This window comes from Balaenoptera physalus (assembly GCF_965194825.1).
Source record: "Balaenoptera physalus genome assembly, chromosome: 17".
Classification (NCBI taxonomy): domain Eukaryota; kingdom Metazoa; phylum Chordata; class Mammalia; order Artiodactyla; family Balaenopteridae; genus Balaenoptera; species Balaenoptera physalus.
The window spans coordinates 11,516,885-11,539,426 of NC_138895.1; the positions used below are offsets into that span (position 1 = coordinate 11,516,885).

Below are 22,542 nucleotides of genomic sequence, written 5' to 3' on the forward strand. Positions count from 1 at the left end.
TTTATTATATATAGATATATATATTTTTTCCTTTTTCTCTTTTTGTGAGTGTGTATGTGTATGCTTCTTTGTGAGATTCTGTCAGTATACTTTCCTTTTAGAATTTGTCCTAGGGTTCTGTCGATCCATTTTGTTTTGTTTTGTTTTGTGTACTTTTTAGTGCTTGCTATCATAGGTGAATTTGTTGTTTGGTTTTGTCCCTCTCTTCTTTCCTTCTTTTTCTTTTTTTCTTTATACTTTTTAATTTTTCTATTTTTAATAATTTTTTAAATTTTAATAACTTTATTTTATCTTTTTCTTTCTTTCTTTCTTTTTTTCTCCCTTTTCTTCTGAGCCATGTGGCAAACAGAGTCTTGGTGCTCTGGTCAGGTGTCCTGTGCCTGTGCCAGGTGGCCTGTGCCTCTGAGGTGGCAGAGCCAAGTTCAGGACGTTGGTCCACCAGAGACCTCCTGGCTCCATATAATATCAAATGGCAAAAGCTCTCCCAGAGATCTCCATCTCAATGCTAAGACCCAGCTCCACTCAACGACCAGCAAGCTGCAGTGCTGGACACCCCATGCCAAACAACTAGCAAGACAGGAAAACAGCCCCACGCATTAGCAGAGAGGCTGCCTAAAATCATAATAGGGTCACAGACACGCCAAAACACACCACTGCATGTGGGCCTGCCCACCAGAAAGACGAGATCCAGCCTCATCCACCAGAACACAGGCACCAGTCCCCTCCACCAGGAAGCCTAAACAACCCACTGAACCAATCTTAGCCACTGGGGGCAGACACCAAAAACAAGGGGAACTATGAACGTGCAGGCTGTGAAAAGGAGACCCCAAACACAGTAAGTTAAGCACAATGAGAAGACAGAGAGACAACAGCAGATGAAGGAGCAAGGTAAAAACCTACTGGACAAACAAAAGAAGAGGAAATAGGCAGTCTACCTGAAAAAGAGTTCAGAGTAATGATAGTAAAGATGATCCAAAATCTTGGAAATAGAATAGAGAAAATACAAGAAACGTTTAACAAGGACCTAGAAGAACTAAAGACCAAACAAACAATGACGAACAACACAATAAATGAAATTAAAAATTCTCTAGAAGGAATCAATAGCAAAATAACTGAGGCAGAAGAACGGATAAGTGACCTGGAAGATAAAATAGTGGAAATAACTACTGCAGAGCAGAATAAAGAAAAAAGAATGAAAAGAACTGAGGACACTCTCAAAGACCTCTGGGACAACATTAAACACACCAACATTCAAATTATAGGGGTCCCAGAAGAAGAAAAGAAAAATAAAGGACTGAGAAAATATTTGAAGAGATTATAGCTGAAAACTTCCCTAATATGGGAAAGGAAATAGTCAATCAAGCCCAGGAAGCACAGAGGGTCCCAAACAGGATAAATCCAAGGAGAAACACGCCAAGACACATATTAACCAAACTATCAAAAATTAAATTCAAAGAAAAAATATTAAAAGCAGCAAGGAAAAAGCAGCAAATAACAAACAAGGGAATCCCCATAAGGTTAACAGCTGATCTTTCAGCAGAAACTCTGCAAGCCAGAAGAGAGTGGCAGGACATATTTAAAGTGATGAAAGGGAAAAACCTACAACCAAGATTACTCTATCAGCAAGGATCTCAGTTTTGACGGAGAAATTAAAACCTTTACAAACAAGCAATAGCTAAGAGAATTCAGCACTACTAAACCAGCTTTACAACAAATGCTAAAGGAATTTCTCTAGGCAGGAAACACAAGAGAAGGAAAAGACCTACAATAACAAACCCAAAACAATTAAGAAAATGGTAATAGGGACATACATATCGATAACTACCTTAAATGGAAATGGATTAAATGCTCCAACCAAAAGACATAGACTGGCTGAATGGATACAAAAACAAGACCCATATATATGCTGTCTACAAGAGACCCACTTCAGACATAGGGACACATACAGACTGTTAGTGAGGGGATGGGAAAAGATATTCCAAGCAAATGGAAATCAAAAGAAAGCTGGAGTAGCAATTCTCACATCAAACAAAATAGACTTTAAAATAAAGATTACTACAAGAGACAAAGAATGACACTACATAATGATCAAGGGATCAATCCAAGAAGAAGATATAACAATTATAAATATTTATGCACCCAACATAGGAGCACCTCAATACAATTGCTAACAGCCATAAAAGAGGAAATCGACAGTAACACAATCATGGTAGGGGACTTTAACACCCTAATTTCATCAATGGACAGATCATCCAAAATTCAAATAAATAAGGAAACACAAGCTTTAAATGACACATTAAACAAGATGAACATAATTGATATTCATAGGACATTCCATCCAAAAACAACAGAATACACTTTCTTCTCAAGTGCTCATGGAACATTCTCCAGGATAGATCATACCTTGGGTCACAAATCAAGCCTTGGTAAATTTCAGAAAACTGATATAATCAAATACCTTTTCCGACCACAATGCTATGAGACTAGATATCAATTACAGGAAAAAATCTGTAAAAAAATACAAACACATGGAGGCTAAACAATATGCTACTAAATGACCAAGAGATCACTGAAGAAATCAAAGAGGAAATCAAAAAATACCTAGAAACAAATGACAATGAAAACACAACAACCCAAAACCTATGGGACACAGCAAAAGCAGTTCTAAGAGGGAAGTTTATAGCAATACAATCCTACCTCAAGAAACAAGAAACATCTCAAATAAACAACCTAACCTTACACCTAAAGCAATTAGAAAAGAAGAACAAAAAAAACCCCCAAAGTTAGCAGAAGGAAAGAAATCATAAAGATCAGATCAGAAATAAATGAAAAAGAAATGAAGGAAACAATACCAAAGATCAGTAAAACTAAAAGCTGGTTCTTTGAGAAGATAAAAAAAATTGATAAACCATTAGCCAGACTCATCAAGAAAAAAAGGGAGAAGACGCAAATCAACAGAATTAGAAATGAAAAAGGAGAAGTAACAACTGACCCTGCAGAAATACAAAGGATCTTGAGAGATTACTACAAGGAACTGTATGCCAATAAAACGGACAACCTGTAAGAAATGGACAAATCCTTAGAAAAGCACAACCTTGCGAGACTGAACCAGGAAGAGGTAGAAAATATAAAAAGACCAATCACAAGCACTGACATTGAGACTATGATTAAAAATCTTCCAACAAACAAAAGCCCAGGACCAGATGGCTTCACAAGCAAATTCTATCAAACATTTAGAGAAGAGCTAACACCTATCCTTCCCAAACTCTTCCAAAATGTAGCACAGGGAGGAACACTCCCAAACTCATTCTACGAGGCCACCATCACCCTGATACCAAAACCAGACAAAGATGTCACAAAAAAAGAAAACTACAGGCCAATATCACTGATGAACATAGATGCAAAAATCTTCAACAAAATACTAGCAAACAGAATCCAACAGCACATTAAAAGGATCATACACCATGATCAAGTGGGATTTATCCCAGGAATGCAAGGATTCTTCAGTATACTCAAATCAATCAATGTGATAAACCATATTAACAAACTGAAGGAGAAAAACCATATGATATCACAATAGATGCAGAAAATGCTTTTGACAAAATTCAACACCCATTTATTATAAAAACCCTCCAGAAAGTAGGCATAGAGGGAACTTACCTCAACATAATAAAGGCCATATAAGACAAACCCACAGCCAACATCGTTCTCAATGGTGAAAAACTGAAGCCATTTCCTCTAAAATCAGGAACAAGACAAGGCTGTCCACTTTCATCACTCTTATTCAACATAGTTTTGGAAGTTTTAGACACAGCAATCAGAGAAGAAAAAGAAATAAAAGGAATCCAAATCAGAAAAGAAGAAGTAAAACTGTCACTGTTGGCAGATGACATGCTACTAGAAAACTACTAGAGCTAATCAATGAATTTGGTAAAGTTGCAGGATACAAAATTAATGCACAGAAATCTCTTGCATTCCTATACATTAATGATGAAAAATCTGAAAGAGAAATTAAGGAAACACTTCCATTTACCACTGCAACAAAAAGAATAAAATACCTAGGAATAAACCTACCTAAGGAGACAAAAGATCTGTATGCAGAAAACTATAAGACACTGATGAAAGAAATTAAAGATGATACAAGCAGATGGAGAGATATACCATGTTCTTGGATTGGAAGAATCAGCATTGTGAAAATGACTCTACTACCCAAAGCAATCTACAGATTCAATACAATCCCTGTCAAACTACCAATGGCATTTTTCACAGAACTAGAACAAACAATTTCATAATTTGAATGGAAACACAAAAGACCTCGAATAGCCAAAGCAGTCTTGAGAAAGAAAAACAGCTGGAAGAATCAGGCTCCCTGATGTCAGACTATACTACAAAGCTACAGTAATCAAGACAGTATAGTACTGGCACAAAAACAGAAATATAGATCAGTGGAACAGGGTAGAAAGCCCAGAGATAAACCCACGCACATATGGTCACCTTATTTTTGATAAAGGAGACAAGAATATACAATGGAGAAAAGACAGCCTCTTCAATAAGTGGTGCTGGGAAAACTGGACAGCTACATGTAAAAGAATGAAATTAGAACACTCCCTAACACCATACACAAAAATAAACTCAAAATGGATTAAAGACCTAAATATAAGGCCAGACACTATAAAACTCTTAGAGGAAAACATAGGCAGAACATTCTATGACATAAATCACAGCAAGATCCTTTTTGACCCACCTCCTAGAGAAATGGAAATAAAAACAAAAATAAACAAATGCGACCTAATGAAACTTAAAAGCTTTTGTACAGCAAAGGAAACCATAAACAGGACGAAAAGACCACCCTCAGAATGGGAGAAAATATTTGCAAACAAAGCAACTGACAAAGGATTAATTTCCTAAATTTACAAGCAGCTCATGCAGCTCAATATCAAAAAAACACACAACCCAATCCAAAAATGGGCAGAAGACCTAAATAGACATTTCTGCATAGAACATATACAGATTGCCAACAAACACATGAAAGGATGCTCAACATCACTAATCATCCAAGAAATGCAAATCAAAACTACAATGAGGTATCACCTCACACCAGTCAGAATGGCCATCATCAAAAAATCTAGAAACAATAAATGCTGGATAGGGTGTGGAGCAAAGGGAACCCTCTTGCACTGTTGGTGGGAATGTAAATTGATACAGCCACTATGGAGAACAGTATCGAGGTTCCCTGAAAAACTAAAAATAGAACTATCATATGACCTAGCAATCCCACTACTGGGCATATACCCTGAGGAAACCATAATTCAAAAAGAGTCATGTACCACAATGTTCATTGCAGCTCTATTTTCAATAGCCAGGACATGGAAGCAACCTAAGTGTCCATTGAAAGATGGATGGATAAAGAACATGTGGCACATGTATACAATGGAATATTACTCAGCCATAAAAAGAAATGAAATTGAGTTATTTGTAGTGAGGTGTCTGTTGTACAGAGTGAAGTAAGTCAGAAAGAGAAAAACAAATACCATATGCTAACACACATATATGGAATCTAAAAAAAAAAACAAAAATGGTTCTGAAGAACCTAGGGGCAGGACAGGAATAAAGACGCAGATGTAGAGAATGGAGTTGAGGACACGAGGAGGGGGAAGGGTAAGCTGGGATGAAGTGAGAGAGTGGCCTTGACATATATACACTACCAAATGTAAAATAGATTTATTTTAAGATACATAAAATAGGTAGATCAGCTCGGTGCTTTGTGACCATCTAGAGGGGTGGGATAGGGAAGATGGGAGGGAGATGCAAGAGGGTGGAGATATGGGGATATATTTATATGTATAGCTGATTCACTTTGTTATAAAGCAGAAACTAACACACCATTGTAAAGCAATTATACTCCAATATAGATGTTAAAATTAAAAAAAAAAAAATATATATATATATAGACCTCTGTAGGCAGATGTCACTGTGTACACAAGTGTATAAGCACATGATTTGCAGTTTCATTTGATATATGAAACTTTCATCATCTCAACTCTCCATCCCTTTTAAAATCAAAGACATATTTTGCAGCCCTAAAATTCTGTAACTGAATGTATCAATCAATGTTGAGTATTGGTAAGAAAAACTAGGAAGAACTGCAAGTGATCCAGCAGGATCAATCCCAAAATACTACCTTTTTAATTTAGTAAGGAGCAATGATAAGTAAGCAATACAAAGAAGGTCAGTTTTTTTCAAATTTTAATTTTGCTTATTAGTCAGAAAGGGGAATGCATGGGCATTTAATTCTGATAAACTATGTGGAGAAACAAACAGACATTTTAAATTGCGTGAAAAGATACAGAGGAGCCATCACACCTACGACATCTCAAAATAAAAGATCAGGAGTTTAAAAGAAGTATAAAGCAAATAATTAAAGGCTTCGATGCCATTGCCAGAAAAGGCAGGAAAAGAAAGAGAAACTGTTTACAAGAAACACTTCAGGAATTTCAGTTAACACATCAATTCTGAAAACAACAAAAATCATACTAAAAAGAGGGGGAAAAAGTGATAGTTAAATATGTCTCCCTTAAATCTCATTTTATTTAACATTTTGAAATGTTAGTAAAAGAAAAAGTTATAAATAGTAATATATTTAGATACAAGTGTTCCCCTGAAAAGTTGTATACGTGGTTTTATGCAATTATTTCCATTAAAAGTCTCTTCTTTTATTTAAGAAAACAAGCTTAATTGCATAATGTGCTTAGCATACAACTCACTTCTAGAAAAAGTCCTGTCCATTGATAAAAACTGTCATAAACAAGGCATTTCATAATCACCAGCCAATTAGAAATATATAATCACCACCTAAATTAGATACATAGTTTCAGTGGGAATTAATCAGTTTATAACCATGCACTTTTCAAATCGAAATATTTGATGAATTCTTAGCATGTGTCACAAACTCGGGTCTGATACAGCCCCTTCTGGTTTCATATTTATGTTTTGCTTTTCCCCCTTTCTCATGGAAAAGGCAACAGATCTTATTTCCGTCACATTCTTTCTTTGCTTTGTATGAGCTTTTTCCTCCTAAAAAAATGTATATAGCTTTTCCTTCTAAATTTTGTACTTCATTTATCATATTACTTTTCTATACTCTGGCAGAGTCCTGCAAATAAAGGGTAATGATGGTATTTATAGACATCCGGGATAAAACGGAATCATGCCTGAAACATTTCTGCTCAACTTCCCATTAAAATACCCATGAAGATATCAAAAAAGACAAAACTGGCAACTGCATTAGACACTAGCTGTAAGAGAAGATGACATATAAAGTCCAGGTGGAATATGCACTAATTGCAATGCTGATTAAGATGACTTTATCAACACAGTTCTGGACTATAGACCATCACGTATTCTACCCTCTGAATCAAGCAGAACAGTTCACTTCGAAGGAATTGGGGGAAACCATTTTTGACACGTCTCCAGATTGTTCAAAGAACTGGAAACTATGTCTGACTATCTAGATGGGTCAGAAAATCCTATAAGTGAATCAGAAGGTCCATCCTCAATCCAGGAGACTTGCATTAGAAGAATGACAACCAGCCTTTGTAAATTCCACCAACTCCGAACTCTAGGTTTAAATCTGAGAGGGAAAATAATCTAGCACAAGTTTGTAGTAAAGGAATTTAGACTATTCTACCCTTCTGTTAGAAGCTCCAGAAATAAATATAGATCTTCCTTTTCAATACATACAAGCAGAAAAGAAAAATTATCCACTTTGCGGTACAATGCAAAGGAACCATTGCTCTGAAGGTTAAAAAGATCACATCTCTGACTCTTATTTTCTTTAAAAAAAAAAAAAAAAGATGAAAATTTTAGAAGAAATTTGATTAATGTCCTCCAAAAATTACAGGAGAATATGGACCATGTAGAAAAAACAAAAAACCTAAATGAAAAAAAGTAATGAAAAAGATTTTAAGTGAGCTGGCTGAAGTATTAATGCAAATTTTAAACTATAATAGCAGAAAGAGACAAGATACATAAAATTATAATATTAGGCTTCAATTCAGAAAATTTTTAAAATAATTTGGAAAGTTTGATTATGTATTAAGTACTGGATGATACTAAGAAATAAGTGTTAATGTTGTTATATGTGCATTACGAACGTATAATCAATTTTCCATATTTTTAAGAGATGGAAAACAAAGTACAAAGAGGTGAAATGGCAGGATCCCTGGGATTTATTTTAAAATACCTCAGCGAAAAAATGAAAATTAGAAAATGGACACACGCAGTGAATGAAGTGAAATCCAAATTGTTGCAGACGAGTGGCAGGTGGTGCAAATGCAGATGCTGAGGTAGAGTTGGAGGACAGATGTTTCTCGGGGGTAATTCCTGTGAAAGGTAAAGCAGGAGGAAGCAGGATGAGTCAGGGAAAGCCCGCGGAGCGTGCTACACACCTGACCCTGGGAGGGAAGAGGCAGGAGGAGACTGAGGTGCAAATCTGACCGTGCTGGCCGACTGGGTGGGACGGCTTCCCTTCCAGATCGCCGCCCATACACTCACTGGGCCCTCGCCCCCTGCTGTGCTCACTCACTGGCTGGAGGCTGCCCGGAGCTGCATCTGGAGACTCAGCTAACTGCTCTCCTCCGGCTCAAGCGCAAGTTCCCTCCAGGAGATGGAGATATGAAGCGCTCACCTCCTTGGCTACATCACTGGTACATAAGCCAGTACATGTGACTGTACTAGATATTTTTTAATATTTTAGAAATTTTCATTAAAAACGTTCAAAAACAACAGCAGAATTGAAATATACTTTGGAGGCTAGAAAGCATACACTTGACACTGCAGAAAATCAAATCAATGATAGAAGACAAGCATGGGGTACTCAACCAGAATACAGAAAAAAACAATGAAACACAAAGGAAGCTCTGAGAGAAGATAATTGCTTTAAAGCACAGAAAACCGAAAGGATGTGTGCGACGACACAGAAATGATCATCCTAGGTATTCACAGCCTTCATATCTCATTTGAAGAATTTACAAGCCAAAGAGCGATCTGAGCCCCAGGAAAAATGAATGAAAAAAGCACACTCAGAATACAGTGAAACTTGCCTTTTGATGTTGTTTTTATAAAGAAAATATAGCTCATTTATTTCTTTAAAATTATCTTCCCTTTCTCACAATTCACTGTGTAGTAAATTTAGTCCAATCTGGTGAAAACCCGAATCTGATTCACTAAGTTGAACAGTCTCTTTTAGTTTTAGTTCAGTTAGTTTGGAACAGATCCTTTTCAGATTCCTCCGCAGCCCACCCCTCCACCTGCTCGGTCAGCAGGGGTCTCCACTGTTCCCACAGCTGGCGAGGGCTTCGGGGATCCACCTTGTTTCCTGTCATTCCTTCAGGATCTGGAGTGATCACCTTTGCTTGGTTGTGATTACTCTACAGGGAACGTGCTGAGGTCAGGGGCCAAAGAGTGCAGGGTTAGATTTCTCTCGGCTTCCCGGGACCTCTGGTTCTCTCTGGCTGCTTGGGTCTCATCTCAGCCAGATCCCCCCGATTCCCCAGCCTGCTGCTAGGGCCAATCCCTGCTGCGAGTCCCCTCTCCCCTTGCCCAGGGTCTCAAGTCAGTTACCTTCTGACTGCCTGTCCCCACAGACCTGTAGGAATTCCGGGTTCCTCCCGTGCTTGGCAGGAGCTCTGGCCGTGGGCCATCTGCACAAACCATGCCACTGACTTCTCTGCAATGAAGTGTGTCATCTGTCATCCACCTGTTAGGCAGTGTCCTGCCAGAGTCCCCAGGAATGCCCTGTCCTCCGCATGCTCCTCCCTCTGCCCGGCACACCCCCTGTGGTGGACACACATGTGCCTCCCCGCTCGCTGCCTTACTTCCCTTTCCCTGAACAAAGGGGAACCCTGAGGGCATCGTGTCTGGCAACTTACAAAGAAACCAAAATAAGGTTCTTCTCAGCCTTCTCCTTCTCAGCCCAAACAGGAGCAAATTTTTGATCGAAGAATTAGATATCAAGCTGTCCCAGGTGCAAAACCAACAGGGACACGCTCAGATAAGGAAGGACTTGGAAAATGAACACCCTTCCCCCAGGCAACCAGAAGAAATATACCAGTGCACCCATAAGATGCCTGTAAATCAAGAATGGCAAAGTCAGAGTATGTAAGAAGTGAGCCCTGGAATAGATTAAATATGTACTGTAAGCTATAAATGGCTATTGTAAATATATAACACCATAGAATACAAGTGTCAAAGTCTCTTTTCAAAGTAAGATATATTCAATTATATAATAATGTGATGGAACTATAATCCCAGATAAAATTTTAAAAGCTTGTGAAGGGGTTGAGGTAGCAGGGAGATGAGCCTAATTGCCTCATAACCTATGAAGAAAGTTTTTACTCCTGTGAAAAGAAATTTAGGCAACTTTTACTTTCTCAAAAAAGAAATCAGATTCAGAAACAAGCAGTTAAGGGTTACTGGATCAGTAAGTTGGAATGTCTTAAAGATATATATTTAAATATATTGGTAGGCTGGCTTGCCAAAGTCTATTCACTGATGTAAGTTGGTGTTGATTGAGTGAACAGCTTTAAAACTGGTTTTGGGGACTACTTGTTGCCATGGTTACTGAACAATCAGTTTTTTCCTAAGTTTGCAGGAACTGTTTTATTTTGCTTCTCTTTCAGTCTTCATTCAGGCAAAACTGCATGAGAGATTATCAGTGATTGGTCAGGTCTTCACCACAGGTAAAGAATTCTTGAAGATAAGCCTTTGTTTACAGACATCTGGTTTTTAGTTTGAGAATTGATCAGTGTGATTTTATTCTACTTTTTGCTTGAATCACTTGTAGAATCACCTGTCAGCACAATGACTGCCCAGAAGCATTTAAGATTCTATGCAACAGACATTGAACAATAATGAGGCGAATAAGAAGTTTTTTATTTTTAAAAAGAGGGGCAAAGATAAGTTCCAACAATTTCCTGTGTCTACAAGAAATAGCCAGATTAGCTTTTCTTTAGCTTAGCTATCAATTGCTTTTTCTCCTGGGTAGTGTTAATTCAGGCAGCAATGGTACAGCTCCCTCCCTAGTTGGCGAAAAGAAAATCCATGGGTATTTTATTATCCATAACTACTTTAGTTAACGAATTTAAACTGGTCTGTTATATCTTTAGGCCATACTATTTACTAGGTCAGTCAATATGAGGGAACAAATTTTTGATGACCACCTCATTTGTTCATCTCCTTAGGATGGAGTCACTGTCATCAGGAGTCTTTTCCCAAAAAAGGCAGCGGGTGAGGGGAGGGTCTTACCCTTTGGACTCTCTGTAGAGAGATATAGTCGTTTGAGGGTGTTGTGTAGTCACATCTCTGGAAGAACTTAACTCAAGGGTTGACAAACTATGGCCTGCAGGCCAAATCCAGACCACAAGCTAAGAATGGTTTTTACATTCTTAAAAGTTGTTAAAACAAAACAAAGAAGAATATATGACAGAGACTGTGTCTTCCCTTTACAGAAAGTATTTGCTAGCTCCTGGCCTAACTAATAGCCATATTTTTTTTTTTTTATTTATTTTGGCTGCACTGGGTCTTAGTTGCGGCATGTTGGCTTCTTAGTTGCGGCATGCATGTGGGATCTAGTTCCCCTACCAGGGATCAAACCCGGGCCCCCTGCATTGGGAGCGCAGAGTCTTACCCACTGGACCACCAGGGAAGTCCCAATGCAAAGACGTTATACTTAAAGCCTGGACTTAGGCAAGTTATTGTTATCAGTAAGGGAAACATTGTAAACTAAGTTAGAAGTGCAATAACTTTAAACTAGGAAAGAAGTATGAGGGAAATGATAATAAACAAGAGTATGCAAAGATGAGTGTGACATATAGAAGAATCTTGCTCTGATGGTCTTGGGCAGAAGCTTTCTGCTTCATGTGATTCCCAGCTTGTTCTTGTGTCAGCCATCAAGCTCTGAGGATCATTGACTTCTGGCGACTCTGGAGAACTTCTGTTTAGGCTCTCATGGTTGTAACATTCCATATCAGTTAAATTCCTTTCAGTTTTCCAGAAGTTTGGAAGTAGTGGAGACAGATTTCTGAGTAAAGAGCAAAGCCTTGCATAATTTAAATACACGAATAACTTTCACCTAAATGTGCCCCATCTAATTGGACCAGTAAGTTGGAATGTCTAAGTAGGAAACACAAAAAAGCCAATAGCATTTTAGCCATTGTGGGTGTCATGGTTTGCAACAGAAAAATGCTTGGATTCATTCAGAAAAAAACAAGTTTACTATTATTACTACATATTTAGAACCCATAGAGGAAGGCAACTGCCTAAAATCTACTTGGAAGTATCCAAACGGTGCCTTAGGCATGGAACCAGTCCATGCTCTACCTCTATAGCGTTTCCAGATTAATTTAGCTACAGATAGAGCATGAACGGCCTGTGTCCTCTGCTATTCTACAAAAGTGTACCAATCAGTGTTTAATACTGTAGCAAATTTGTCCTTATGTGTTTTGTTTCCTGGAGGATTTTTTCAAGTGTGTATGTGAAATTTTATTTGGTGTTTCCAGGTGGTTATTCAGGTTTTGCCAGATCGTAAAGGCTTAGGGACTTTTAGTTTTTATTTTTTAAATTTTAAACAATTATGTTCTCTCAGTCTTCTCTTTTCTAGCCTATTCTCTTAAATATTTTACCAACTAAGGGGTCAACAATGAATTGATTAGTTGGTATAGATCTTTAAGTTCAGGATAATGTGTCTAGTAAAGTCCTGAATTCTATAGGAAATTCTGCCTGTCCTTTTGGAGTTTAGGAAACCGCTTAATTATAGCCATTAACTTGCCTCTAGAGAGCATTTTAATTCAGCTTCTGTAGATCTGCATTCTGTCAAGCAAGTTTACAATGTGAGGGTTCTTTCCTTAGAAAACCTTGAAGAAAGGATAACTTGGATAGAAGATCAGGTAAAGCTCAGTAGAAAACGAGAGAGATGCAGGGAGGGTAAGTTCCAGAAGGTTTCAAAGTTTTGGAGAAAGACTATCTCGAGTTAGAATTTTGTTTAGAAGATTTAGAATATCTATTCGAAAAGCTATTGACTATTTAGTGTTAATAGCTCCTCTTAAACATATTAATTTACCGATTTTGACATTTCAAATATCAAATGTTATTTTGAAATTGGTATTTTAAGTCAAGTTTTAAAAATTTTAAAAAAAGGTTTTGCTATTTACCAAGTTAAGTTCAATAGTTAAGATTATAGTGCAATTTTACGTAGAAAATAGTTTTTCCAGAAGTTCAAGATTTTGACATAAACAGATCCATGATGAACTAGAAAAAGGAGCCATGACGGTTGGTCAACAATATGTGCATATCAATGATAACTCAGCTTGCAGACCAGGCAGAGGTGAGGAAGGGGCTACATGACTGATAAAGGACCACAAATTGACAACACAAGGAGTACACACATGAAAGTTCCGTAAGGACCTACAAAGCTTGGCCACTCTCTTTTCCATAAATTTGTTGCTGGTTTAGTAGACCTCTAAAATCAGGACCTACTTGGATTGGATTGGAGACACATTAGACAGGTATCTCAATCCACTCTTATACGTACATTCAACAGAAACTCCAGGACAAAACAGAACCACGCAAAACAAAACTTTATATTTAGAAACAAAAGCAAAAACAAAGCAAGCAGCAGGAGAATAATCAGGTCAATGAAAAATATATTTATCAAATGGTATAACTCCAAACCAAAAAGTCTAGTTACCTTGTACAAAGACACAGGCTTAATTAGCAAATGTTGCACTTCCAAATCAAAGAGCTAATTACTGAATAAAGAAAAAAACGACACCTCATTACCTTAGACAAAGAACTGAGTCTGATGGTCTTATTCAAAGATTCACTTGGCTACAGACCCTAGGAGAACAAAACGAATTCAGCAACAAGAGCTCAGTGATACCAGTCAGAGCTCAGATCATTGCTGGACTCACATCCCTGGCAGCAGATCTGAAGGATGAGTGGAATCTGGGCACAAGGGCCGGAGTTAGTACACCTAAGGGCTGCCTGGGATGCTGCCACGCAGGGGTCTTCTAAATTATGTCAGTGGCCCTTTCAGAATTGTCAAAGAATAATGAGGCCACCATTTAACTCCTAAAATAAGCACATTTGCACATATTGCTTACTGCTGTGAGGGAGAGCTATGCTGGCCCGACACATTCTCTCTGAGCAGAGCGGAGGGCTCATCTTATTTGGGTTTTGGAGAAGCATGGAATCTGGGGACCGATGGGCTTTCAGAAGGGAGCTGGCATTGTCAGAAGTGTGGTTGCTCATGTGTGACTGCTGTTGACGGATTAGCCCTCGGTGGTGTGTTTTGTAGACCAAGTCTATCTCTACTTAGCTAAATTACAGAAGCAAGAGATTGACACTGATTGGCTGACTTGCAAAAGCATGTTCACTGAATTGAGTTGTCACTGATTAATTGAACAGGTTTAAAATACATTCTGGTAGCTACTTATTACCATGGTTACAGAGCAATCCATTTTTTTCTAAGTTTTTGGAAACTTTTAAAATTTTATTTTGAAGGAAGACTGTACTGGGTCTGATCCTCAGCTCTGTCACTTAATTTGCTTAATAGCTCTGTATTTGGGGAGATTACTAGATCACTCTAAATCCCAAGAAAATGAAATAACTGTGTCTACTTTGCATGATTAGAAAACAATATGTTTAAAACACCTTGCATTTAGTTCACATTCAATAAATAATAAATTTTATTTTATAATCTAAAATAGACAAAAACAAAAACACTTAATACTATAGAGAGCTTATTATGTGCCAGGTATTTTTTCCAAGGGCTTTTACATATTTTACTCATTTGAACCTATAAGGTTCAAACTGGTATAGGTACTATATTGTCATTTCCCTCATTTTATTCAAAACAAATAAGAAAATGGAGACACAGGGCCATTAAGCAAAATGCTCTGTGTCACACAGTAAGTGGTAGAGCTGAGATTTGAATTAGGCATTCTGGCTGCAGAAACTTTTGTGTTTAACCACTATATCAAACTGCTAATCTAATGTACAATGAAGAAATGTGGTAAATATGGATATATCATTTATAAGTGTGTATCTATTTATATAGATAAAGAAATTACCAGAGAATAATGAAGAGAGATCAAATTTTCAACAAATGTATTGGGGAAAATGGCATAGGTTAATTAGAGAAAATCAATTAGAAAATTTCTTCTTCCTTTAATGGGAAACTAGGCAATTTGAACAAATCTTTCCATCTAGGACAATAAGAAAAGCTGGACAAAATTATAAAAAGAAATGTGCTTGAAGTCATGGAAAACTTTAAAAAGTAATGAAGAGTCTGCCTGCCAATGCAGGGGACACGGGTTCGAGCCCTGGTCTGGGAAGATCCCACATGCCGCGGAGCGGCTAGGCCCGTGAGCCACAACTACTGAGCCTGCATGTCTGGAGCCTGTGCTCCGCAACAAGAGAGGCCGCGATAGTGAGAGGCCCGCGCACCGCGATGAAGAGTGGCCCCCACTTGCCGCAACTGGAGAAAGCCCTCGCACAGAAACGAAGACCCAACACAGCCATAAATATATAAATAAATAAATAAAAATTAAAAAAAACAAAAAGTAATGAAGAGAGGGAATTAGTTCAGTTCGGAGAGTTTGAAGCCTACATTTGCATATACCTCTGTAAAACTTAAAGTTATTCATTTTTAAGGAGCAATAAAGTTTGTATAAGATTAAAAAAAAAGTAATGAAGAACGACTGGGATAATGTTCAGGATAAGACTGATTTTAGAGAAGTGGTCTCAGCATTTAGGGCCATCTTTCCCTGGGGCTATTTGCTGACAAGCAAAAGAGGGTACCGAGCACTACTGAGCACTACTTTTCACAGCCCTGTGGGGTTAAAGGGATAAGAGCTGACGCATCAGCCAACTAAAGATGGGGGCCTGGGAATCACCCATTCATTAGGTGGGAACCCAAGGGGCTGCACCCGATGAGTAAAGGTGAATCAGCAGTAACTAACCCTCTCATGGGCCTCATCTGAGCTTGTCATCTGCAGTTCCTAAAATCAGATTAAGGTGATCCGGGATCGCCAGTGCCCCCAGTACCTGGAATGAACAAATGAAAATCCTCTCAGGAGGAAGATAACATCATCTTAGGTATCAGCTCAGTACACTGCCAAATTCAACGTTTTAATATTAAAATAACCAGGCTCATGAGGAGATAACAAAATGAACATGGTATCCTTTATCAAGTATTAGGGTGTCTGTGTCATATTCGAGAATAAACATTTCAACAGAGACCTGGAAGATGTGCAGAGAACTGGAAGCTGTGAAAAGTGACTTTGCAGATTAAAAAAAAAAAAGTAATTCTAAAAGGAGAAGCTGAAATTAAAAACTCAATGAATGGAATATTAAACGCAGCTTAAGACATACAGGCCAGAAGAAATTATTCAGAATGAAACTCCGAGAGACAAAAAGATGAAAAATACAGAATAAAAACATGAAGTAGACTCAGAGGCAAAGAATATAGAAATCAATTTTCACTGCAAAGTAAAGGAGCTGTTACAGTGGAGGATTACTGGACTGAATGTCAATATTATGACATAGTATGAGTGTGTTTCATGTTTGGTAATTGCAATCATTGTTGCTTTTGTTGTGGTCATCCATGTACAATGCTTGGTGTCAGTCTATTTATCTCTTGTAAAAATAAAATACAGTGTGTGTGTGTGTGTGTGTGTGTGTGTGAAAAAAAAAAAAAAAAAACTTGAAGTATACTGAGAGGAGCCTTAACATTTGTGTGATTGGAGTCCCAGAAAGACAGGAGAGAAACTGCCACAGAAACAAGTTTGAAGAGATAGTAGCTAATAATTTTCCAAGACTAAGAAGGACCACAACCCCCAGATTTACGGATCTCATCATATGCAAAGCTAGATAAAGAAAAAGTACACTTGAACACATTATATTAGATCCAAAGCAACTAGAAAATATAGCAAGGGAGAAACAAAGATATATTACTTTCCAAAAAACCCAAAACAAACAAACATTAGATAGACAATTGAGTTCTCAAAAGAAATAGTGAAGCCAGAGGATAGCGTCAAAGGGATGAAATAAAAAAACTGCAACCGGGCTTCCCTGGTGGCGCAGTGGTTGAGAATCTGCCTGCCAATGGAGGGGACATGGGTTCGAGCCCTGGTCTGGGAAGATCCCACATTCCACGGAGCAGCTGGGCCCGTGAGCCACAATTACTGAGTCTGCGCGTCTGGAGCCTGTGCTCCGCAACAAGAGAGGCCACGATGGTGAGAGTCCCGCGCACCACGATGAAGAGTGGTCCCCGCTTGCCGCAACTAGAGAAAGCCCTCGCACAGAAACGAAGACTCAACACAGTCATAAATAAATAAAGAAATAAGTAAAAGAACGTGAATTTCTTTAAAAAAAAAAAAAACTGCAACCTAGAATTACATGTCAACTAAAATATGTTCCATCAATTAACGTTTTCAACACATGTAACTGACAAAGGACCTGTATCCAGAAAATAAAAAGAATTTCTAGAACTCAACAAAAGTAAATTAAAATAAATGTATCAACAAAAATAAATAAATTTAAAATGGGAAAGAGACTATATATATATATATATATATATATATAGAGAGAGAGAGAGAGAGAGAGAGAGAGAGAGAGAGTACCCAAAGAACCATAAAGTCTTATTAGTGATCAAGGAGATGCAAATGAAAACAAGTATAATGAACTATCACTATATAGTCACATAAGAGAAGAAATTGAAAATGACTGACAATACCAAATATTAGCTAGAATATAAAACAATTGGAACTCCTACTGCTGATAGGAGAGCAACTGATATCACCACTTTGATGAAGAATTTGACATTATCAACTAAAGCTGAAGATGTACCCTATGGTCTGGTGGATTCACCTTAGTTTCATACCCAAGAGAAAAGTAGACATATGTGCACTCAGAGCCACTCACAGGGACATGCATGCAGAACTATTTGCAGTAACCACAAGCTGGAAAAAAAAGAGCCCAAAGCATGTAAATATATGGCATATCCATACAATGGAATACATTACTGTAAAGACAAAGAAAGCACTAAAACTACATAGATGAATGGAAAACTTAGTGGAAGAAACTCTGCACAAAATAATATAAACAGTATTATTCCATTTATATTAAGCTCAAAATCAGGCAAAAGTAAGCCACAGTATTTGGGATACACACATAGGTGTTAAAGGTATTTCAGAAAGTAAGGAAATCATTATGTTAAAATTTGGGAGGGACAGTGGATATATTTAATATTTAAGGCAGAAATAGAAACAGACATAAATGTTAATAACAGAGAAATGCTCTAAGAAATTAAGATACATCCATAAAAAGAAATCTTTTGTGGACATTGTAGTTACATTTCCAAAATATTCAACACTATGAGAAAAAAATACTTATGATAAATAAAAATGCAAGAATGAGAATATACACAGTATACTTTCAATTATGCAAAATATATAGTTATGTATTAAATGGGGGTGTGTGAGCATAGGACACATATAACACACATATATGATTTAAAGAAAAGTTTGGAGAAAAATATATCAAATGTTTCATGTCTGGTTATTAGGATTGCCATAGATCTTATTATTTCACTTTTTATGTCCTATATTTCCCATTTTTCTACTATTTGTCAATTTTTTAAAAATCTATGAAATATGCTTTTGATGAAAGAGAAAAGTTGTATAGTTAATTTCACCATCTTCAGATATCTCAAAGAGATAATAAAAACAATTCATGGTTATTAATAACATTTTAAGTTGTGAGCTATCAAAGGAGAAGAGTGAACATCACCCAAGTACTTTGCATCCTCTTCTGAGTAAAGGGTGACCTCATTTTTGGTTGTACTCAGGATAATCGTATCATGTTAGGCAGAAGTATGACTTTGTTATTCTCTTTATTTGGAGATTAAATGTATCTTAAAGACATATGTATGGATGCCAAGTTGACAAGGGATGAAATGCTTTAAATGTCTGCTAGGCTAGGTTACAGTCCCGAGTTATTCAATCAAACACCAATCCGGGTGTTGCTATGAAGGTGTTTAGTAGACGTGATTAAGGTCCGTAATCAGTTGAGCACAGAAGGGAGATTACCCTGGATAATCTGTGTGGGCCTGACTCAGTCAGTTGAAAGTTCTGAAGAGCAGAGCTGAGGTTTCCCTGAAGAAGAAGAAATTCTACCTATTACAGCAGCGATGGCCCATACCTAAGAGTTCGAGGCTGTCTTCCTGACAGCCTGCCCTCTGGATTTCAGACTTGCCAAGCCAGACACCACATCATAGCAGCCAACTCTTCACACTAAATCTCTTAATGTGTACTTTTTACTGGTGTGTTGCTCTGGTTGAACTCTGACTGATAACCTATCTTATTCCCAGTACCACAGCACTAAGCCTAAGGTCCAGCATATAATACAGGAACCTCAAAAAGCTACTTTATTTAAATAGCTTTATTTTATATTTCAGTAAAATAGTTCAACAAAAGTCCCCTTAATTACTGTACCTTTGTAACCCACTACCTTGGTACAGTGCTTGTTGAATTAATGAGTATTTAATAAATGTTTAGTGACAAACAAATAAATGAGGGAATTAATTAATTAATTATGATTGTAGCTGCAGAGATTTATAAACAGTATATCATGGCAGAGAATTTTTACAAATCACCACATTTTGTAGATTTGAAACAAACAGATGCTAGCAGTTAGTTAATGGCAATTTCACTTTGTTTCTCCCAAAATGATCCTCTTAAGAACGATAATGAAATGACTTGGGGATGAGGGTAATTTGCTCCTTAATAAACATCCCTGGGAAAGGGTAGGCTATTACTTTTTTGAGTGTCACACAACCTCCCTATGACTTGTGACTCACGGGGCTAGGAAAGCTCCTGAGGGAGCATCAGTCCAGCCATTTGTCTCCCAGACGCTTCCCTGGTTTCACTCTAATAAATAGGAGAAATCATGAAGAGAACTGACTGCTGAAGATTGGCCCAGACATTAGGTGGCACATATGTGATATGGAATCACATGTGGTGTGGAATCATTGTTTTTACAATAAAGGGAACAAGACAAGGAACGGGAAGATGTAAGAAGAGAAAGGAGCAAAAGAGGTGCTTTGGACTTCTAAAAGTAAGTAGAGGGATATTGATGCTGCTGTCAGTGAATATGTATGTAAGATCATAGAAAAGAGCAAATAAAAAAAAGAAATGAGAAACCAAAAGATGTTAAAGTTCTAGCAGCTACTTTCTCAGGAAAAATACTATGATTAGAATAGCCCTGATATTATGACCTATGGTAGTGAGAGAGAAAAGAGATTAGCGCCATACAATTAAGTAGGGGAGGAAGCAGAGTAAACGTTACTGAATTTCATCTGCCCAAATCAGGCAAAATTTTGAAAAGTGATGGAAAAACACTTTAGAGATGAAGTTGAACTCAGAAGGCTGTGAAACTCCCTCTAAAGGTTATAGATGAGGAGGCTCTTTTTTTCAGAGCAACTATAAAATGGTCCCATTAGGATGGAGAAGGCTTGCTCTGGATATCTGCAGTCCAAGCTCTCGTATTTCCATCAAAGGCCTGAAAGAATGTAGAATTTTTTTTAATGGCTACAAATTCTTTGACTTTCTTGCCATTAAGGGAACCTGGGGGTGTTCTGCTTTGGGGGGCTGACTGCTTTGACCAACAGAATGTCACAAATTCATATCATGTACTGTTTGAGGCTATGTGGTAAAACCCATGCAGCTCCCACCTGGTTCCTTTGAAATGCTTGCTCCCCCTCAGGATGCTTCTTCCCAGAACCCAGCTGCCTTGCTGAGCGAAGCCCAAGCCACAGGAAGGGGCCATGTGTGGGTATCTGATCAATCATCGCAGCTGAACCCAGCCTGAGACTCATCCCAGACCAGACTCAGACATGAGAGTGAACACTCTGCCAGGTGATTCCTGCCTACCTACCACCATTCCAGTCCTCAGAGCTGAGGTCCCAGACATCATGATATCAGGCAGCAGAGATAAGCCATCCCCTAACAGAATCAGGGAGCATAATAAAATGGGTGTTTCATACCCCTAAGTTGGGGGGAGTTTGTTACCCAGCATAGGTAACTGAAATCCAGAAAAACACACTCTACCCATTTTTCAGATGTACCTATTTCTGCTGGGATGGTAACTCCACCAGTTTGGGGACAATATCTTTAAGTTTTTTAAACAAGATAAAACTATTGCCTTAGTAGGTATTTCCAACTTTGATAAGGTTTAGAAGTAAATAGTTGATGTAGTAAACCAACCTATAGTATTAACATTTTGTTTTAAATTCAACATTAATCATTCAAAATTGACAAAAATTTTTGCATGCTGAGATTATGACAGATTTGCATTGTAATTCCATTTTAAAGTAGGATATTGAAAAATTGGTTTTAAATAAGTAATCTTAAAGTGAAAGATACATATTTAAATGTTTCAGGGAATTTAAATAAATTGCAAACTGGACTCTGTTTAAGAGAGTTTAATATCATCAACTTTAGTTCATTGTTCATTGAATTTTTTAAGTCTAATTTATATAATTAATTAAGGTCAAAACAATGACCATTAAAAAGATAGAAAAATACACAACAGGAACCTTCCTTGCAACCCACTGTAAGTAGGTCAGTGATTACCCCCACTTTATGAAGGTGCTGAAGTTAGGACTGAAAGCTTCCCATCTTGGCCCAGCTTGTGTGGTCACAGAGGTGTCCAACATAAATAGAGTGATTATGTAATTTATCATGCAAACCAAGACTGTTTTTTTCAGAATAAAAAGGGAATTATTAAAATTTAAACAAGAATAACAAGCATAACCTGGGAGTTTCTGGCAAACCAGGACTTGTATCCAAGTCACCCTCCGGCAGCCTTCATCAGTGGTACCACATATGGGTGAACCATCAGCCAATGAAGCTAAGCCTCAGGTCCCTCACTTGCACAGGTCTCAGTTGTTCGCTGAATTTTAATCAGATAAAAAGTATAGGTGTGACCACCTAGAGGGGTGGGATAGGGAGAGTGGGAGGGAGGGAGACGCAAGAGGGAAGAGATATGGGAACATATGTATATGTATAACTGATTCACTTTGTTATAAAGCGGAAACTAACACACCATTGTAAAACAATTATACTCCAATAAAGATGTTAAAAAAAAAAAAGTATAGGTGACTATTCTCAGCTTGTTATTAAAATCTAAATATTAATTTAATAAATTAATTTAAAATGCAAGCAATTCTAAATGATCTTCATGTGCACAAAAATATGCTTCTCTGGGACTTCCCTGGTGGCACAGTGGTTAAGAATCCACCTGCCAATGGAGGGGACATGGGTTCGAGCTCTGGTCTGGGAAGATCCCACATGCTGCGGAGCAACTAAGCCTGTGCACCACAATTACTGAGCCTGCGCTCTAGAGCCCGCGAGCCACAACTACTGAGCCTGCGAGCCACCACTACTGAAGAAGCCCATGTGCCTAGAGCCCGTGCTCTGCAAC

The 22,542-nt window shown here is 37.8% G+C and overlaps 2 protein-coding genes across 5 annotated transcripts in view; one reads left to right on the forward strand and one right to left on the reverse strand.

Annotated features, from left to right (window-relative positions):
• LOC309646905 (uncharacterized protein) overlaps positions 1 to 22,542 on the forward strand; it is a gene marked incomplete at its 3' end in the record, with an annotated part of 286,525 nt that overhangs the window by 185,932 nt on the left and 78,051 nt on the right. The window lies entirely within an intron of this gene.
• The window catches only part of LOC309646916 (uncharacterized protein), a 192,871-nt gene that overhangs the window by 122,984 nt on the left and 47,345 nt on the right, over positions 1 to 22,542 (reverse strand). The window lies entirely within an intron of this gene.